This window comes from Drosophila mauritiana, unplaced genomic scaffold (assembly GCF_004382145.1).
Source record: "Drosophila mauritiana strain mau12 unplaced genomic scaffold, ASM438214v1 U_242, whole genome shotgun sequence".
Classification (NCBI taxonomy): Eukaryota; Metazoa; Arthropoda; class Insecta; order Diptera; family Drosophilidae; genus Drosophila; species Drosophila mauritiana.
This window is the reverse complement of record NW_022881377.1, coordinates 3,641-21,555: the sequence shown is the minus strand read 5'-3', so window position 1 is coordinate 21,555 and position 17,915 is coordinate 3,641. Positions and strand designations below refer to the sequence as shown.

Here is a 17,915-nt window from a genome sequence, read left to right as displayed (position 1 = left end):
ACGCTTGCGGAAGGTGTTGTGCCCCACCAGTGTAGTGGTCCTCAAACGCAGCCGCGGCCGAGGCCGATGCCGTTGCCGCCTGTGCAGCTGCCAACGTTTGGCGGAGGCTACGCAAACTGGGCTGATTTTTACTCCGTGTTCACGAGCATAATCGACAGCCATCCGGATCTCTCCAACATTGAGAAATTTCAACATCTGCGGTCATGTTTGAGGGATTCAGCGCTGGAAACTATCCGATCATTGGAGATTTCAAACAGCAATTACGACGCGGCTCTAGAGTTGCTTCAAAAAAGGTTTGATAATCGGCGTCTCGTTTTTCAGGCGCACATTACCGAGATTCTGGGTTTAAAGGTAGTACGGAATGATGTGGCATCGCTTCGGAAATTGTCGGACAAGTTTAACGCTCACATTCGTGCGTTGAAGGGTTTGGGCACCACTGAGCAAATCGCTGGCTGCATCATAGTGCAAGTGCTGCTGCAAAAGCTGGATGCGGCGAGCCAAGCTAAGTGGGAGGAGCGCTTGGAGGATCCGGTCTTTGCCAACCTTATTCCGTCGTGGGAATCGATGGCTGCATTCCTGGAACAGCGATGTAGGACTTTGGAGGCTGTGGATTGCGCCATGGCAACCTATGCGCCAGGCGTTCAGGTGGGCAGAAATCGCTCGACGCTAGTTGCTACCACCCAAAATTCTCTTGGTTGCATGCTTTGCCATAGTGCAGAACATGCCATATATTATTGCCCGCAATTTAGAGACTTAGCGCCAGTAGATCGTTTGCGCGAGGCAAAGAGACTAGCACTATGCCTAAATTGCCTAAAGGCAGGTCATCAGCTACGGCAATGAAGCTCGAGCCGCTGCCGCACCTGTGGAATCAGGCATCATACGCTGCTCCATCTAGATGGTCGGCCTTGCTCGCAGCCACGTGTTCCGGTGTCTTCAAGCTCCCACACTGAGCCTTCTGCCCCGCTTTCGAATTCTTCTACTCTAATTGCCCAGGATCTCGGTAGTGACCTTGTGCTGCTAGCCACTGCAACCGTTCTAGTGCAGAATCGATCGGGACTGTTCGTTCCCTGCAGGGCCTTGTTAGATTCTGGCTCTCAACTGCACTTGGTCACCTCTCGGTTTGCAAATCAACTGCAACTTAAGAGGTCGAGGTCGTCCGGCTCCGTCACTGGAATCGGGGATTCCAACTTCGCGACTGATGGATTCTCGGTAGGAATTGCGATTCGGTCTGTCACTTCGGACTTCTCAACGAACATAACAGCAGTTATCGCTCCCAATATCACGGATCGCCAGCCAAGTTCTAATGTGGACATTGGGGACTGGAAGATTCCAGAAAACCTGCAGCTCGCCGACCCGGAATTTCATAAAGCTCAGCGTGTTGACATGTTAATAGGAGCTAGCCTGTTTTATGAGCTGCTGTGCGTAGGTCAGATAAGGTTGTTGCCAGGACTACCCCTGCTTCAAAAAACTCGCCTGGGCTGGGTTGTGTCTGGAGGCTGCGCGCGCCCTTGCGGTAGCACCTTAATAGCTTCACGCGTTCCTTCTTCAGCCAGCAAGGAAAACATATTTGTGGCAAATAGGGTTGCTGCCATTCAGGAGCTGACAGATGTCACGGCTTGGCGTTTTGTTCCAAAAGCGTTAAATCCGGCTGACATCTTATCCAGAGGATCCCTGCCGTCTGAGCTTAGCGAATCGGCACTCTGGTCGCATGGACCCGCCTATCTTACGGAGCCTGAAAGAGATTGGCCAACAGCTGTTTGTCCTGACAAACCGGTGCTTGAGCTTCGTCGAAGTGTGTTCATCGTAAAGTCGCCGTACGTGGATGTAATTGCTAGCTCCAAATTTGCAAATTCTTACCCCTCACTGCAACGAGTATTTGCATACATTTACAAATTTTGTAATGGAATTCGTCATCCTGGGCTCAGCGTCGCACACATTCAAGAGGGTACTCATATGATGCTGCGGTTGGTGCAGCGCGCGCATTTATGGGAGGACCTGCAGTCCCTAAAAACGCTGGGAAGAGTTTCCTTGTCTAGTCCCATATCATCGCTCTCGCCGTTCCTGGATCAATTTGGACTTCTTAGAGTAGGCAGTCGCCTCCGGAATTCGTCATTGGACTTTGATGGTCGCCACCCGAAAATCCTTCCAAGGTCCCATCCGGTGACTCTAGCAATTATCTCGCATTACCATGAAAGCAATCTTCATGCCGGACCTCGAGCTCTTCTGGGTGCAATTCGATCCCAATATTGGCCTATTGGGGGGAGGAAGACGGTTACCAAGGCCGTGAACAGGTGCATCAGATGTTTTCGGATTAAGCCGCGGCTGATAGAGCACATAATGGCGGACCTTCCCAAGGAGCGCTTGGAAGGATCTCACGCTTTTGAGATGGCCTTTGGCGAGAGTTATGCAGTTGATTCCTGGCAGAGACGGCGTCGCTCGAGTTGCAGAATTGAGGACCGCGTTTGGAGTAATAAGGCGGGCAGTGAACAAGCTGTGTCTGCTTCCCCTTGAGGACTCTGTTGGAAGCCAAGCTTCCAATGGGGGGAGGATGTTGGGTCATGCAGCCGCCAAAACTGTGCAGTAGACTAAGCTCATATTCTTTAATATTATAAGCCAAATTAGGCAGTGGTAGCAGTTGCGATGCCCATAGTGCATCTTTATTTTTCGCAACAGCTATTGAAAAAGCTCAATAGCTAAACACATATAATAATTAATCATTTTCATATGTATATTATTTAATTTACTCATATTATTGCCAAAATCATATGAATACATAAGTTTTGAACAATATGAGAGGTCGGCAACCACTGCCTACCTATAGTAGTTTTTGAACCCTCTGTCGTAATTCCGGTCGTTTACACTACTATACCCTCTCACTATAATGGCTTTTCTCTATAATACTAAGAGAATGTGGGATATTTTCAGCATTTTTTCCCTTATACATATAATAATTAATCATTTTCATATGTATATTATTTAATTTACTCATATTATTGCCAAAATCATATGAATACATAAGTTTTGAACAATATGAGAGGTCGGCAACCACTGCCTACCTATAGTAGTTTTTGAACCCTCTGTCGTAGTTCCGGTCGTTTACACTACTATACCCTCTCACTATAATGGCTTTTCTCTATAATACTAAGAGAATGTGGGAATATTTCAGCATTTTTTCCCCTATACATATAATAATTAATCATTTTCATATGTATATTATTTAATTTACTCATATAATTGCCAAAATCATATAAATACATAAGTTTTGAACAATATCAGAGGTCAGCAACGATCTTTCCTCTATAATACTAAGATAATATGGGAATATTTCAGCATTTTTTCCCTTATACATATAATAATTAATCATTTTCGTATGTATATTATTTAATTTACTCATATAATTGCCAAATTGATATAAATACATAAGTTTTGAACAATATCAGAGGTCGGCAACGGTCTTTCCTCTATAATACTAAGATAATATGGGAATATTTCAGCATTTTTTCCCTTATACATATAATAATTAATCATTTTCATATGTATATTATTTAATTTACTCGTATAATTGCCAAAATCCTATGAACACATAAGAGAATACAATATGAGAGGTCGGCGCAACCATAATATAGTAGTTGATGACGAGGTGTTTGGCAACTTAACACAATTCTTTAAAAAGTCCTTATATTAATTATATGATAGGGACAATATCATATGCGTCACTAAATTGATGACGAGGTGTTTGGCAACTTGACAAAATTCATTAAAGTCTTTGTATTAATTATATGATAGGGACAATATCATATGCGTCACTAAATTGATGACGAGGTGTTTGGCAACTTGACACAATTCATTAAAGTCTTTATATCAAAAATTATATGATAGGGACAATAGCATATGCGTCACTAAATTGATAACGAGGTGTTTGGCAACTTGATACAATTCTTTAAAGTCTTTATATCAAAAATTATATGATAGGAACAATATCATAAGCGTCACTAAATTGATGACGAGGTGTTTGGCAACTTGACACAATTCTTTAAAGTCTTTATATCAAAAATTATATGATAGGGACAATATCATATGCGTCACTAAATTGATGACAAGGTGTTTGGCAACGTGACACAATTCATTAAAGTCTTTATATTAATTATATGATAGGGACAATATCATATGCGTCACTAAATTGATGACGAGGTATTTGGCAACTTGATAGAATTCATTAAAGTCTTTATATTAATTATATGATAGGGACAATATCATATGCGTCACTAAATTGATAACGAGGTGTTTGGCAACTTGATACAATTCTTTAAAGTCTTTATATCAAAAATTATATGATAGGAACAATATCATATGCGTCACTAAATTGATGACGAGGTATTTGGCAACTTGACACAATTCTTTAAAGTCTTTATATCAAAAATTATATGATAGGGACAATATCATATGCGTCACTAAATTGATGACGAGGTGTTTGGCAACTTGACACAATTCATTAATGTCTTTATATTAATTATATGATAGGGACAATATCATATGCATCACTAAATTGATGACGAGGTATTTGGCAACTTGATAGAATTCCTTAAAGTCTTTATATCAAAAATTATATGATAGGGACAATATCATATGCGTCACTAAATTGATGACGGGGTGTTTGGCAACTTGACACAATTCATTAAAGTCTTTGTATTAATTATATGATAGGGACAATATCATATGCGTCACTAAATTGATGACGAGGTATTTGGCAACTTGATATAATTCTTTAAAGTCTTTATATCAAAAATTATATGATAGGGACAATATCATATGCGTCACTAAATTGATGACGAGGTGTTTGTTTGGCTACAGGAAAAATCATTTATTTATCGAATCATCAAGCAAAGGATAAGCTTCAGTGGATCGCAGTATGGCAGCTGCTCAACCTCTTACAACACCTTGCCTGTTACAAAAGTCGTTTACAATTGATTCTAGGCTTTGTCATTGTATTAAATAATGCTTTTATATGTAACTAGCGCGGCATCAGGTGATCGAAGATCCTCCTAATTTACTATGTTACAAATTACATTGGCATCACATCCATTGTCGTTTATAAAATAAATTATAAACTTTAAATGGTTTAGAAGCCATACAATGCAAATTGCCCCTTATTTATCATTGCAGTCCAGCACGGATACGACCTTAGAGGCGTTCAGGCATAATCCAACGGACGTAGCGTCATACCACTGTTCGCTCGAACAAGTATTGTGCCATTGGTCCGTTCCTGCGGTTCCTCTCGTACTACGCAGGAATGCTGTCGCAACAACGTTTTGTCATTAGTAGGGTAAAACTAACCTGTCTCACGACGGTCTAAACCCAGCTCACGTTCCCTTGCATGGGTGAACAATCCAACGCTTGGTGAATTTTGCTTCACAATGATAGGAAGAGCCGACATCGAAGGATCAAAAAGCGACGTCGCTATGAACGCTTGGCCGCCACAAGCCAGTTATCCCTATGGTAACTTTTCTGACACCTCTTGTTAAAAACTCTTTAAACCAAAAGGATCGATAGGCCGAGCTTTTGCTGTCCCTGTGTGTACTGAACACTGAGATCAAGTCAGCATTTGCCCTTTTGCTCTATGTGTGGTTTCTGTCCGCACTGAGCTGGCCTTGGGACACCTCCGTTATTATTTGAGAGATGTACCGCCCCAGTCAAACTCCCTACCTGGCAATGTCCTTGAATTGGATCATACCTGAGTAATTGGAGTTATACCAAATTTTCAAATCAAAAATACATAAATGCATCGTTTTATTAAAGAATTTGTTTGCGATTATATAACAAACTCGTGATACTTTGATCAAGAAGCTTGCATCAAAACCCAATACCATAAGATATAATAAATATATCCGTATAATGGCTAGGAAATGATACACGTTCCATTTAATCAAGTAAGTAAGGAAACAATAAGAGTAGTGGTATTTCATTGACGATATCAAACCGAGGTCTAATATCTCCCACTTATTCTACACCTCTTATGTCTCCTTACACTGCCAGATTAGAGTCAAGCTCAAAAGGGTCTTCTTTCCCCGCTAATTATTCCAAGCCCGTTCCCTTGGCTGTGGTTTCGCTAGATAGTAGATAGGGACACGACAACGACTTTTCAGATCTCTCCGAACTTGTTTTACGTGGCGTGTTCCACACTGAAGGGATTACAAGCACGACACCCTGAACACCCACAAGTGGTGCATGTATCAACATGGTGTATGTGTCTGGATACGCCAGACAAGCGTCCCGGACTAGAAGCTATAGCTATGTATATAGCGACCACCCCGGTAGCAATTCGAGTACTTGCTTGCCGGGCAAGCACTCCCCCTTGCTGAGGAGGGAGATCTACCTAAAATCTCTACTGATCTCTGGGTCACAGCACCCGAGTTTTGCGCAACCAGCACCGTAACTCAAACGTCGAACACGAAGGCTCTACCCGCGATATGGGTACCAACCACAGCCACCACGATACTCCCACCAGGGGGCCTACCTCAATGTGCAGTCTTGGATAGCTGCACAACCCGTGGTACCGAAAGAGAGGCTCGGTGGGCCTCCTCCTTTTGCTCCGACAAGCAGGGTTAGAGGGACCTATGGCTATATTAGTCGCCTCTTACAACAAGCAATAGCGGACTGTGGAAGTATTCTCGCCCGCTAACCACACGGCGAAGTTGTTGGGCTAAACACCCCTCCTCCTACGGAACACTTCGTCCGCAAACACTGCCAGCCGCTGAGTCCTCTGTTGATCTTCCAGGATTCTATCGAAGGTCCAGTTTTCGCCAAGGCGCTGCACTCCAAGTCCATTGAGGTTCCGCAAATCTGCATATAGGGGGCAAGCGCACAATATGTGCATCCAGTCCTCATATGGATCTCCACAAGCGCAAGCAGTGGTATCGCTGAGGGCTCTCCCTGGCAAAAATGCGTTAAACGATCGTGACCTGTCAGCAGGTAAGACGTCCTCATCGAGAATCCAAATCTTGGATCCCGATAGGCGAGAGTGACATATGGGATGAATTTATGCGTCACCCGTCCTGGTTCGCTGTCATCATCCCATCTGTTCTGCCAACTCTGCAGTAAGCACTCTTCTAGGCGGGTCTTCCTCTGCTTCCAGCTTAGACACGTAGTGTCCTCGTCATATAGCCAGTCGTTCTCCTCCAGCGGGTATCCACGCTTCAGCTTGTATTTGACCGCTAAAAACTTAGCAGCCAAGTCAAGCGGGGGAGCTCCACCAAGTACCTGCAGTGCCACTGTGGACACTGTTCGGCATACCGAAAGGCATCCAAGCAGAATTAGCCTCTGGCAGGAGGCTAGTCGTCTCCGGGCGGCTACTTGTTCGGCGGTGTCATACCATACCGGGGCACCAAACAGCACACAAGGTGCCATGAGTCCGTCATATATGGTCCGCCTGGCTCGAGGACTGAAGCCCCAGTCGGCTCGAAGCACACGCGCCAATGCTCCAACGACTCCGGTCATCCGCTGGCGAAGCGAAGCTATGTGCGTGAGGAATTTCATTCCTTCACTGACCGTGTTTCAAGACGGGTCCCGAAGGTATCCTGAATCTTTCGCATTGTTAATCATACAAGAGCATATAATAAACACAAAAATCAATGATAATTATGCCATTATATAATTCCGAAAAATTAACGCTCTGTAATAATATAAATATATCAGCACTTTATCAAATTAATAACATTTATTCTGTGTTAAAATGCAAGCAATTTAATTGGAATAAACTATAAGTTATATTTTATGATAAATTTGGGATATGCTAATAGATTACAATGTCCTTATATGGAAAAAATGCACATTATTCTTATTAATATTATTTAAATATTACAATTTTAATGATGAATTTTCCATAACGGATATTCAGGTTCATCGGGCTTAACCTCTAAGCAGTTTCACGTACTGTTTAACTCTCTATTCAGAGTTCTTTTCAACTTTCCCTCACGGTACTTGTTTACTATCGGTCTCATGGTTATATTTAGTTTTAGATGGAGTTTACCACCCACTTAGTGCTGCACTATCAAGCAACACGACTCTTTGGAAACATCATCTAGTAATCATTAACGTTATACGGGCCTGGCACCCTCTATGGGTAAATGGCCTCATTTAAGAAGGACTTAAATCATTAATTTCTCTTACTAGAATATTGACGCTCCATACACTGCATCTCACATTTGCCATATAGAAAGTGACTTGGTGCTGAACTGTTTTCTTTTCGCTCGCCGCTACTAAGAAAATCCTTGTTAGTTTCTTTTCCTCCCCTAATTAATATGCTTAAATTCAGGGGGTAGTCCCATATGAGTTGAGGTTGTATATATAACTATATTTAGCCATAAATTCTTTATATATAAATGATAAAACAATCATTTAAATTCGTTATAAATAGTTCCAATAGTTCTTGTAAGCAAAGTTATTTTTTATCCATTTAACGAACCAACGAAGAATAATAACAAGATTTTTCTTTTTCCGAATCATTAATAAGAGACAATTCTAGATGAAAAATATTTCAATTTTTTATGCTAGACATTTCTCAGTATTATTTGATTGAAAAAGAAAATATTTCTCTTCGTTTTTCACATTCAAATGTGAGATAATGTTTTTCATTTCTTTTTTAATATTATGAATAAAATCATTATTTAATCCAATAATATACCATATGCTTATAAAAAATTTATAAACAAATTAATTAGCATAGTCTTACAACCCTCAACCATATGTAGTCCAAGCAGCACTATAAAATTAATTAAAGTACATAACAGCATGGACTGCGATATGCGTTCAAAATGTCGATGTTCATGTGTCCTGCAGTTCACACGATGACGCACAGTTTGCTGCGTTCTTCATCGACCCATGAGCCGAGTGATCCACCGCTTAGAGTTTTATAATTCATTTTTATATAATATCAATATTGTTTTTATTGAAAGAAATTAAAAATACACCATTTTACTGGCATATATCAATTCCTTCAATAAATTTATTTTTATACCTAAAAATAAATGTTGCGATATGTCTTAGTTTCATATAAGCATTATGTATCATAATAATCTGGTTATGGTTTGCTATGGTTAGACTATTCTCAAGCATCGGTTCTGGAATTGCTGGATCTTTCTTCTGTGTGAAGCACTTGTGGTGCCCCACAGCTGGATTCCATAAGTCCATATTGGCTTGAGAATAGTCTTGTAGACAAGCAGCTTCGTTTTGTCCCTCAGCTTGGAACTTTTCCCAACAAGCCAGTGGAGTTGCTTAAGGCGTATGTTGGCCTGGGTACGCTTCCTATCAATGTGAGGGCCCCATGTCAGCCTTCTATCCAGTGTAAGCCCTAGGTATTTGGAGGTGCTGGTAGTAGGGATCGTGTCGCCGTCAAGAGTGACCGGAGGGCATTCTCCTCTGCGCAGGGAAAATGTTGTATGGGAGGATTTTTCGGCGTTGACCGCAATATTCCATCGTTTTAGCCATGGATTCAGAGCATCCAGTTGCCTCTGGATGATCGCTGAAGCTCCATCTGGATTAGTAGCGGTGGCGAGGAACGCGGTGTCGTCGGCATAGGTGGCTATTGTGAGGTGACGGGAGGGTATTATAGGAAGGTCTGCTGTGAAGAGGGTGTAGAGGATGGGACCAAGGACGCTGCCTTGAGGTACTCCGGCTCTTATGGGCCTTGGCGTGCTGGATGAGGATCCGCAACGCACTTGGAATTCTCTTCCTTCGGTGTAAGATTTGAGTAGAGCGTAGTGGGAACTGGGAAGGTGGGACTTAAGTTTGTGGAGGAGACCGGAATGCCACACTCTGTCAAACGCCTGCTTGACATCGAGGAAGACGGCCGAACAGTATCTTTTCTTCTCGAATGCATCGAGGATTCTTGATACGAGCCGGTGGCATTGTTCGGGTGTTCCATGAGATCGCCTTAATCCAAACTGGTGATCCGGGATCAAACCAGCCTCGTCCAGTACTGGCAACACTCTGCGCAGAAATACTCTTTCGAGTATTTTGGAGAGTATTGCCAGCAAACTAATCGGTCTATATGAGGCAAGATTGGCTCCAGGTTTTCCGGGTTTAAGGATGAGGATGACTTCTGCACGTTTCCATGATCTCGGGAAGTACCCTAGTGAGAAGCAGCTGTTGAAGATGTTAGCCAACATCTGGGAGCAAGGAGAAGGCATAATTTTGAGGGAAGTGGCGTCGATACGATCCAGTCCGGGGGATTTGCTGGCCTTAAGGGAGGCGATCTCCTGCGCAACCTCTTCAGGGGTGACGGGCTCTATCGGCAAGCTGGGTGGAGATGGACTCTCAAGGAACCTGGTGGTGGCAGCACGCTCTTCACCAGTGCATCTGTTGAATGGGGTGAATGCGTTCTGGAGGTGATCTGCGAATGCTTCTGCTCTTTCGTCATCGGAACGGCACCAAGAGCCATCCGCTTTGCGCACTGGCGACGCCTTTTTTGCAGGCCTCCTGATGTGGCGCGTGACATGCCACAGATTGTGTTGCGGGTCACCAGGTTCCAGCTCTTCAAGGAATCGATTGAATGAGTCCTGCCGTAGTGTGCAAAGCTTGACCTTAAGCTCCTTGCTGGCTCTGTTGAGTGCCGCTTTATCCCTTGGGTTGCGCGAGGAGAACCAAATACGTCTGAGGCGCCTCTTCTCCGCCACGAAGGCCGCAATCTCTGGAGACCAAAGGTGGAGATCTCGCTCAGGTGTTCTCGGGGAGTTGGAGGAGGAGGGTTGGCGAACTTAGCCGCATTGTGCATCTCCTCAGTGAGTGTATTAATCGCCGCATCAATGTCTCTTGGGGAGGAAAGAGGAGGATCCAGGTCCAGGGAGGATAGCATCCAGAAGGTAAATTTGGAGGAGTCGGTATGCTTCCCGGTGAGTCTTCTGGGCAGGTCTTTTTTTAGGACGGGGATATTGAGGAGCATTCTTATTGCATTGTGGTCGGATAGCAGCTTGTTGTATGTGGTGCATGAGAGTCTGGCTTGTCCTATGCCTTTGGAGATGGCAAAATAAAAGAGGTCGGGAGACAAGGCAGGGTTAGTAGGCCAGTGGGTTGGCTCACCAGTGGAGTGGCAATTCAGTCTTCTGCTCTGCACGAACTTGTGGAGCGTTCTGCCTTTGGGGTTGATGGAGCGGGACCCCCACCAAGAGTGTTTGGCGTTAAAGTCACCGGCTGCTATGAAGCGAGGACCAAAGGACTCGAAAAGCTCTTGTAAGCGAATCTCGGTGACTGAGTGTCTGGGGGGGAAGTAGACCGCTCCAAAGGTGATGCCCCCTGAAGGCTGGAGATTCGAGCCAGGGCACACTGGGCCCATTCCTCCTGGAACGCAGGTAGCTCCGTGTACTGGATACCACTCCTGATGAGCATGGCTGCTCCTCCGCGCGCTCTGCCAGATGGATGGTTGGCGAGTAAGACATCATAGCCGCTGATGTTGTAGTGGGATCGTGGACAAAAATGGGTTTCGGATACAAGGAGTATGTCAATCGCTTCCGTTTTTATAAGGTGTTCTACCTCGGCTCTGCTCCTCTGCAGGCCGTTAGCATTCCAAATGACTATGTTGCTTATTTCCATGATTTGGCATTGAGGATGGAAGCAATAAGCTGCGTCATTTGGCTGAACATTTTTTCCATCATACTTTCAACCATTCCTTGAAAACGGGCAAAGATTTGTTCCAAGTTATTGGATTGCGGAGCTTCAGGTGGGGTTTGGCGGTTTTGGTTGGGATCGGATTGCTGTGGTGCATGAGTAGCCTTGAGCGCGTCTTTATAGCTCATGTTGGAGATGTTTGGGATCTGGATGGTGCTGGGCTGGCTGGTGGGTGTGGCCGGTCTGGGTTTAGGGGCTTGCTGTGCCTTGGCCTTCTTGTAGGCAGGGCATCCTCTGTATGAAGCGGGGTGGTCAGCTTGGCAGTGAAGGCAGCATGCCTTCTCATCCTCCTTCTTAGTGCAAGTCCTGGAGTCGTGTTGGCCACCACATTTCACGCATCGGTGCTCGAGGAAGCAGTAGCGCTGGGTATGTCCAAACCCTTGGCATCTAAAGCACTGAGGCACGTCGTTGAATTTACGGGGAGGCTCGATGGTGACGACCGACCTGCACAGTCTCCTGATTTGGTAGACCTCCTTGTTGTTACTGGCGGGTTCAATGTTGGCGAAAAATATCCCGAGTGGCTCCTTGGTTTTCCTACCAATAGGATTATGCAGGTCTCTGACCTTATGCCCTAGTCTTTCAAGTTCCTCTTGAATCTCGTCACGATCGGCGGTGTGGTGTAATCCCTTGATTACGACTCTGTAGGCCCTCTCATCTTTGGGCTGGAACGTGGCTGGAACAAAAGGCATCTTGTTCTGGGAAACCAGGTGCCTACGAAGCTCGGAGTAAGACTCCTTGTCAGGCATCATTAAACGCACGTTGTTGCGTTCCGATTTGTATGTGAAGTCTTTGCTGGGACCCACGAGAGTCGTAATCATCTTGATCAGAGCAGAAATGTTGGTCACGTCCGGGATGAAGATCGGGGGTGGCTTGAAAGTCCTCGGGGTAGGCTTGGGTTTGTCCGGGGTTTTGTTGGCAGCGGGTACAGGTTCTTCGTCTGAGGCGGCTTGGTCGTCGTCGTCATTGTCTTCCTCATCGCTCGAGAGGATGGCAAACTGGTTGTTTGCTAACCTACGACGCGAGGCTGCGCTGGTGCTGGGCGTGACGTCAAGTTCCTCCATTTGGGGCTTGCGCGCAGGCTTGCGCTTGACCTCACCGGGCTCAGAATGCGAGGTGCTTGTATTATAACAAATGTTTATTAACGATAAGGATATTATACAATAATGATCCTTCCGCAGGTTCACCTACGGAAACCTTGTTACGACTTTTACTTCCTCTAAATAATCAAGTTCGGTCAACTTTTGCGAAACAACCGTAACACGCAAGGCGTCACAGTGATCACGTCCGGAGACCTCACTAAATAATTCAATCGGTAGTAGCGACGGGCGGTGTGTACAAAGGGCAGGGACGTAATCAATGCGAGTTAATGACTCACACTTACTGGGAATTCCAAGTTCATGTGAACAGTTTCAGTTCACAATCCCAAGCATGAAAGTGGTTCAGCGGTTTACCCGGACCTCTCGGTCTAGGAAATACACGTTGATACTTTCATTGTAGCGCGCGTGCAGCCCAGGACATCTAAGGGCATCACAGACCTGTTATTGCTCAATCTCATTATTGCTAGACGCAATTTGTCCATTTAAGAAGCTAGTGTCCTTATAATGGGACAAACCAACAGGTACGGCTCCACTTACATAAACACATTCAAACACAATAAACATTTTACTGCCACCATGAATGAAGGCTACATAAGCTTCAGCACCATAATCCTGAAGATATCTATTTAATATATTTGAGTCTCGTTCGTTATCGGAATTAACCAGACAAATCACTCCACGAACTAAGAACGGCCATGCACCACCACCCATAGATTCGAGAAAGAGCTATCAATCTGTCTTACACACTTATGTTCGGACCTGGTAAGTTTTCCCGTGTTGAGTCAAATTAAGCCGCAGGCTCCACTCCTGGTGGTGCCCTTCCGTCAATTCCTTTAAGTTTCAGCTTTGCAACCATACTTCCCCCGGAGCCCAAAAGCTTTGGTTTCCCGGGAAGCGACTGAGAGAGCCATAAAAGTAGCTACACCCAATTGCTAGCTGGCATCGTTTATGGTTAGAACTAGGGCGGTATCTGATCGCCTTCGAACCTCTAACTTTCGTTCTTGATTAATGAAAACATCTTTGGCAAATGCTTTCGCTTAAGTTAGTCTTACGACGGTCCAAGAATTTCACCTCTCGCGTCGTAATACTAATGCCCCCAAACTGCTTCTATTAATCATTACCTCTTGATCTGAAAACCAATGAAAGCAGAACAGAGGTCTTATTTCATTATCCCATGCACAGAATATTCAGGCATTTGAAGCCTGCTTTAAGCACTCTAATTTGTTCAAAGTAATAGTACCGGCCCACAATAACACTCGTTTAAGAGCACTAGTGCAGGTTTTTAAATAGGAGGAACATATGAAAAAATACAAGTATTTAATCACATATAAGAACTCCACCGGTAATACGCTTACATACATAAAGGTATAGTACTAACCACAATTGTAAGTTGTACTACCCGTATGAAGCACAAGTTCAACTACGAACGTTTTAACCGCAACAACTTTAATATACGCTATTGGAGCTGGAATTACCGCGGCTGCTGGCACCAGACTTGCCCTCCAATTGGTCCTTGTTAAAGGATTTAAAGTGTACTCATTCCAATTACAGGGCCTCGGATATGAGTCCTGTATTGTTATTTTTCGTCACTACCTCCCCGAGCTGGGAGTGGGTAATTTACGCGCCTGCTGCCTTCCTTAGATGTGGTAGCCGTTTCTCAGGCTCCCTCTCCGGAATCGAACCCTGATTCCCCGTTACTCGTTGCAACCATGGTAGTCCTAGATACTACCATCAAAAGTTGATAGGGCAGACATTTGAAAGATCTGTCGTCGGTACAAGACCATACGATCTGCATGTTATCTAGAGTTAAACCAATATAACGATCTTGCGATCGCTTGGTTTTAGCCTAATATAAGCAAATGTCCATAAGGTTCATGTTTTAATTGCATGTATTAGCTCTAGAATTACCACAGTTATCCAAGTAACTGTTAACGATCTAAGGAACCATAACTGATATAATGAGCCTTTTGCGGTTTCACTTTTAATTCGTGTGTACTTAGACATGCATGGCTTAATCTTTGAGACAAGCATATAACTACTGGCAGGATCAACCAGAATAATGTTTTTCCTTCATATTCCATTCATATATTTTGAATCGAAATAAGCAATATAATAGATATATAGATATATAGATTTTTCACTTTATATAATTCCATGATTTTTATTATATTGAATAAAATTCAATATTTCGCCTTTGGGTAAAATTTTAAATATATAAGTAAAAAAATCCATTCGATTACGGCCATTTTTATATAGCATTCGTAATCCATATTTTCATTTTTAATTTATACTTGTTTTACCAATATAACAAGAATTTCATCTAATTATTGTAATATATATGTTTCTATAATTTTATCTTTTTATACATACATATTTCGTTATAAAATATCATGTTATTTCCAACATACATAATTATTGTATCCACACATCCACACATGTACAATTTTTGTTTAACCAATATAAATATTAAGTTAAATCATTTGCATTTTGAAGATAAATTTAAAATTTATCTCTTTTCATATATATCTCTGGTAATATATAACATAAAACCAAGCGCATATGATAATATTTCCACATTTAATATATAATTTTATATTTCTTTCATAAGAATCCATATTTGTATTATACCGTAACGATATAATAATCCAACTATACGGCAGGTAATAAATTAATATTTGCCTGCCTCCAAAAATTAACGATAATATATGGAAACGATTTGTTATTCTATATATAATAGAAACTTGACTTTTGTTTCAACGATATTATCTAAAAAGCGAACTGAGAAACAAATTTGTACGGATAATAATATACTTTATTGTATGTAACCAATATAAACATAATCCGAAATAAATATTTCGAATAATGCGGGAGGTCGGCAACCACTGCCTACCTATAGTAGTTTTTGAACCCTCTGTCGTAATTCCGGTCGTTTACACTACTATACCCTCTCACTATAATGGCTTTTCTCTATAATACTAAGAGAATGTGGGATATTTTCAGCATTTTTTCCCTTATACATATAATAATTAATCATTTTCATATGTATATTATTTAATTTACTCATATTATTGCCAAAATCATATGAATATGTCGTGGCGAAAATAATGAGTATGCGTGTAGTCGCTGTTTACTTCTTCTCCAAGTTCCCTTTGCTATTATGCGTGTTCCTATTTATGAACACGTGGCGAAAATAATGAATGCGTTTAGTCGCCGTTTACTTCTTCTCCATGTTCCCTTTGCTATTATGCGTGTTCCTATTTATTGTCAATGTGTGAGGATGAATAGATGAATTATCTAGGATTTTGCAAAAACGAGAGCGATAGAGCTGTTGCTGAACGTGGCCACTTGCGCTGCTTGGTTAGAAAGGGAAAACTATATAATGAAAAGGAAATGCCAAAAATTGAGAAGAGACAAAGCAGGCTGCACGAAACGGGAGTGAGGGCATTAATCGTGGAGAAGCCAAAGCAGACGCAAGTGGACTCGTTGACTGCGCACAGCTGCATAAAAATTATATTGTGAAAAGAGTTATGAGCAACGCTGATATGGACGGACGGACGGACGGCGAGGCCCCTGATATTCTTAACCTGACATCAGAAGTGGGATCTGTGCCACACCCTGCATTTTCTGAGGATCAGTGGCGTGCAGTAGTGGAAATGCAAAATCGGAATTTTGCTGAACTTGTAAAAATCATGCAAGTGACGCCGGCACGAAGTAAATTGATCATCGCACTAAGGTATGACTTGGCCAGAGTTCCAGGAATTATTTCTGCAGCGCTTTGAAACCGAAGAGACGCCGGCCGCTACGTTTTTAAATTTACTCAACAGCCGCCCGACTGCCGACGAATGTTACGCGGTGTATGCGAGTCGGCTGGTGACGACGCTGACTACAAAGTGGCGGAATATGGAAATAGAAGAAATAAAGAAAATTGCCGTTACAACTGTTCTTGCGCATATGGCAAACATTGACAGTCGTTTGCAGCGCGTCCTCTTCACATCCAATGTGCGTACCAGAAGTAAGCTACAGGCGGAGTTAAAAGCGTTTACGTTCGACAAGAAGCGACATGCTCGAGATGACAACCTTGGACCTGACCAGAAGAACCGTAAGGCATCGCCAGTTGTATGCCACTTCTGTTCAAAGCCGGGACATCGAATTGCTGAATGCCGAAGTAAAATGCGACAAGTTAGAGAGGCGAAACCGCAGCGTGAAAAATCAAATGTTACGTGCTATCGGTGCGGCCGACCGGGACATTTCTCCAACCAGTGCCCGAAAAACGGAAGTGCAGCCAAACAAGATGTGACTCAACAGAAGACTGTTAACCAATGTTGTGTGACTGAGCCAAAGGGAAGCTTGCATCAACGAGGTGAGATCTATGCAATTTGTTTCTATTCCGGTGCAGAGTGCTCCCTTATTAAAGACGACATTAGCAGTAAGTTATCTGGTAAACGTATAAACAATACTGTAATGATAAAAGGCATTGGTGGTGGCAGTGTGTGCAGTACATTGCAAATCTTGAGTGAAGTCACTATAAACGAAAATATTATGGAAATATTATTTCATGTAGTCCGAACGAGCAAATGAGGAATGATATTCTGATAGGGCGAGAAATACTTAAACAAGGCTTTTATGTAATTTTGGCATCCGATAATTTTAAAGTTGTAAAATCAAAAACTGTTTTGATTGTTCTTACAAAGGCTGGTTTACCTTTAACCTTGCTAAATTCAGTTTTCTCAAAACAACGGTTCAGTATTTGGGCTATGAAGTGCGAGCGGGAGAAATTCGTCCGAATGTGGGAAAGATAGCTTCATTAAGCTCCTTGCCTCCTCCTCAAACTGCCTCCGGCGTTAGACAATTCATTGGCTTGGCCTCTTACTTTCGCAAATTCGTGCCTGGATTCTCCCAACTTATGAAACCATTGTATTCACTTTCCTCTGGTAGCGGCAAGATTACATGGAGCGCTGAGCTGGAAGAGATCAGACTTAAAGTTGTGACGATCCTCACAAATGAGCCTGTTCTGGTAATCTTCGACCCGCAATATCCTATTGAGTTGCACACTGATGCAAGTGCCTGTGGATATGGAGCGATACTTTTGCACCGTATAGAAAGTAAGCCCCATGTAATCGAATACTTCAGCAAAACAACTACCTCTGTTGAATCTAGATA

The 17,915-nt window shown here is 43.0% G+C and overlaps 2 non-coding genes across 2 annotated transcripts; both read right to left on the bottom strand.

Moving 5' to 3' along the window:
* Positions 1–8,727: 8,727 nt before the first annotated feature.
* LOC117149541 lies at positions 8,728–8,906 on the bottom strand. Its single transcript, XR_004460366.1, has one exon. It is a non-coding gene; the product is annotated as a 5.8S ribosomal RNA (ribosomal RNA).
* A 3,913-nt stretch (positions 8,907–12,819) lies between these two features.
* On the bottom strand, positions 12,820–14,813 carry LOC117149542. Its single transcript, XR_004460367.1, has one exon. It is a non-coding gene; the product is annotated as a small subunit ribosomal RNA (ribosomal RNA).
* Between the last annotated feature and the right edge of the window lie 3,102 nt (positions 14,814–17,915).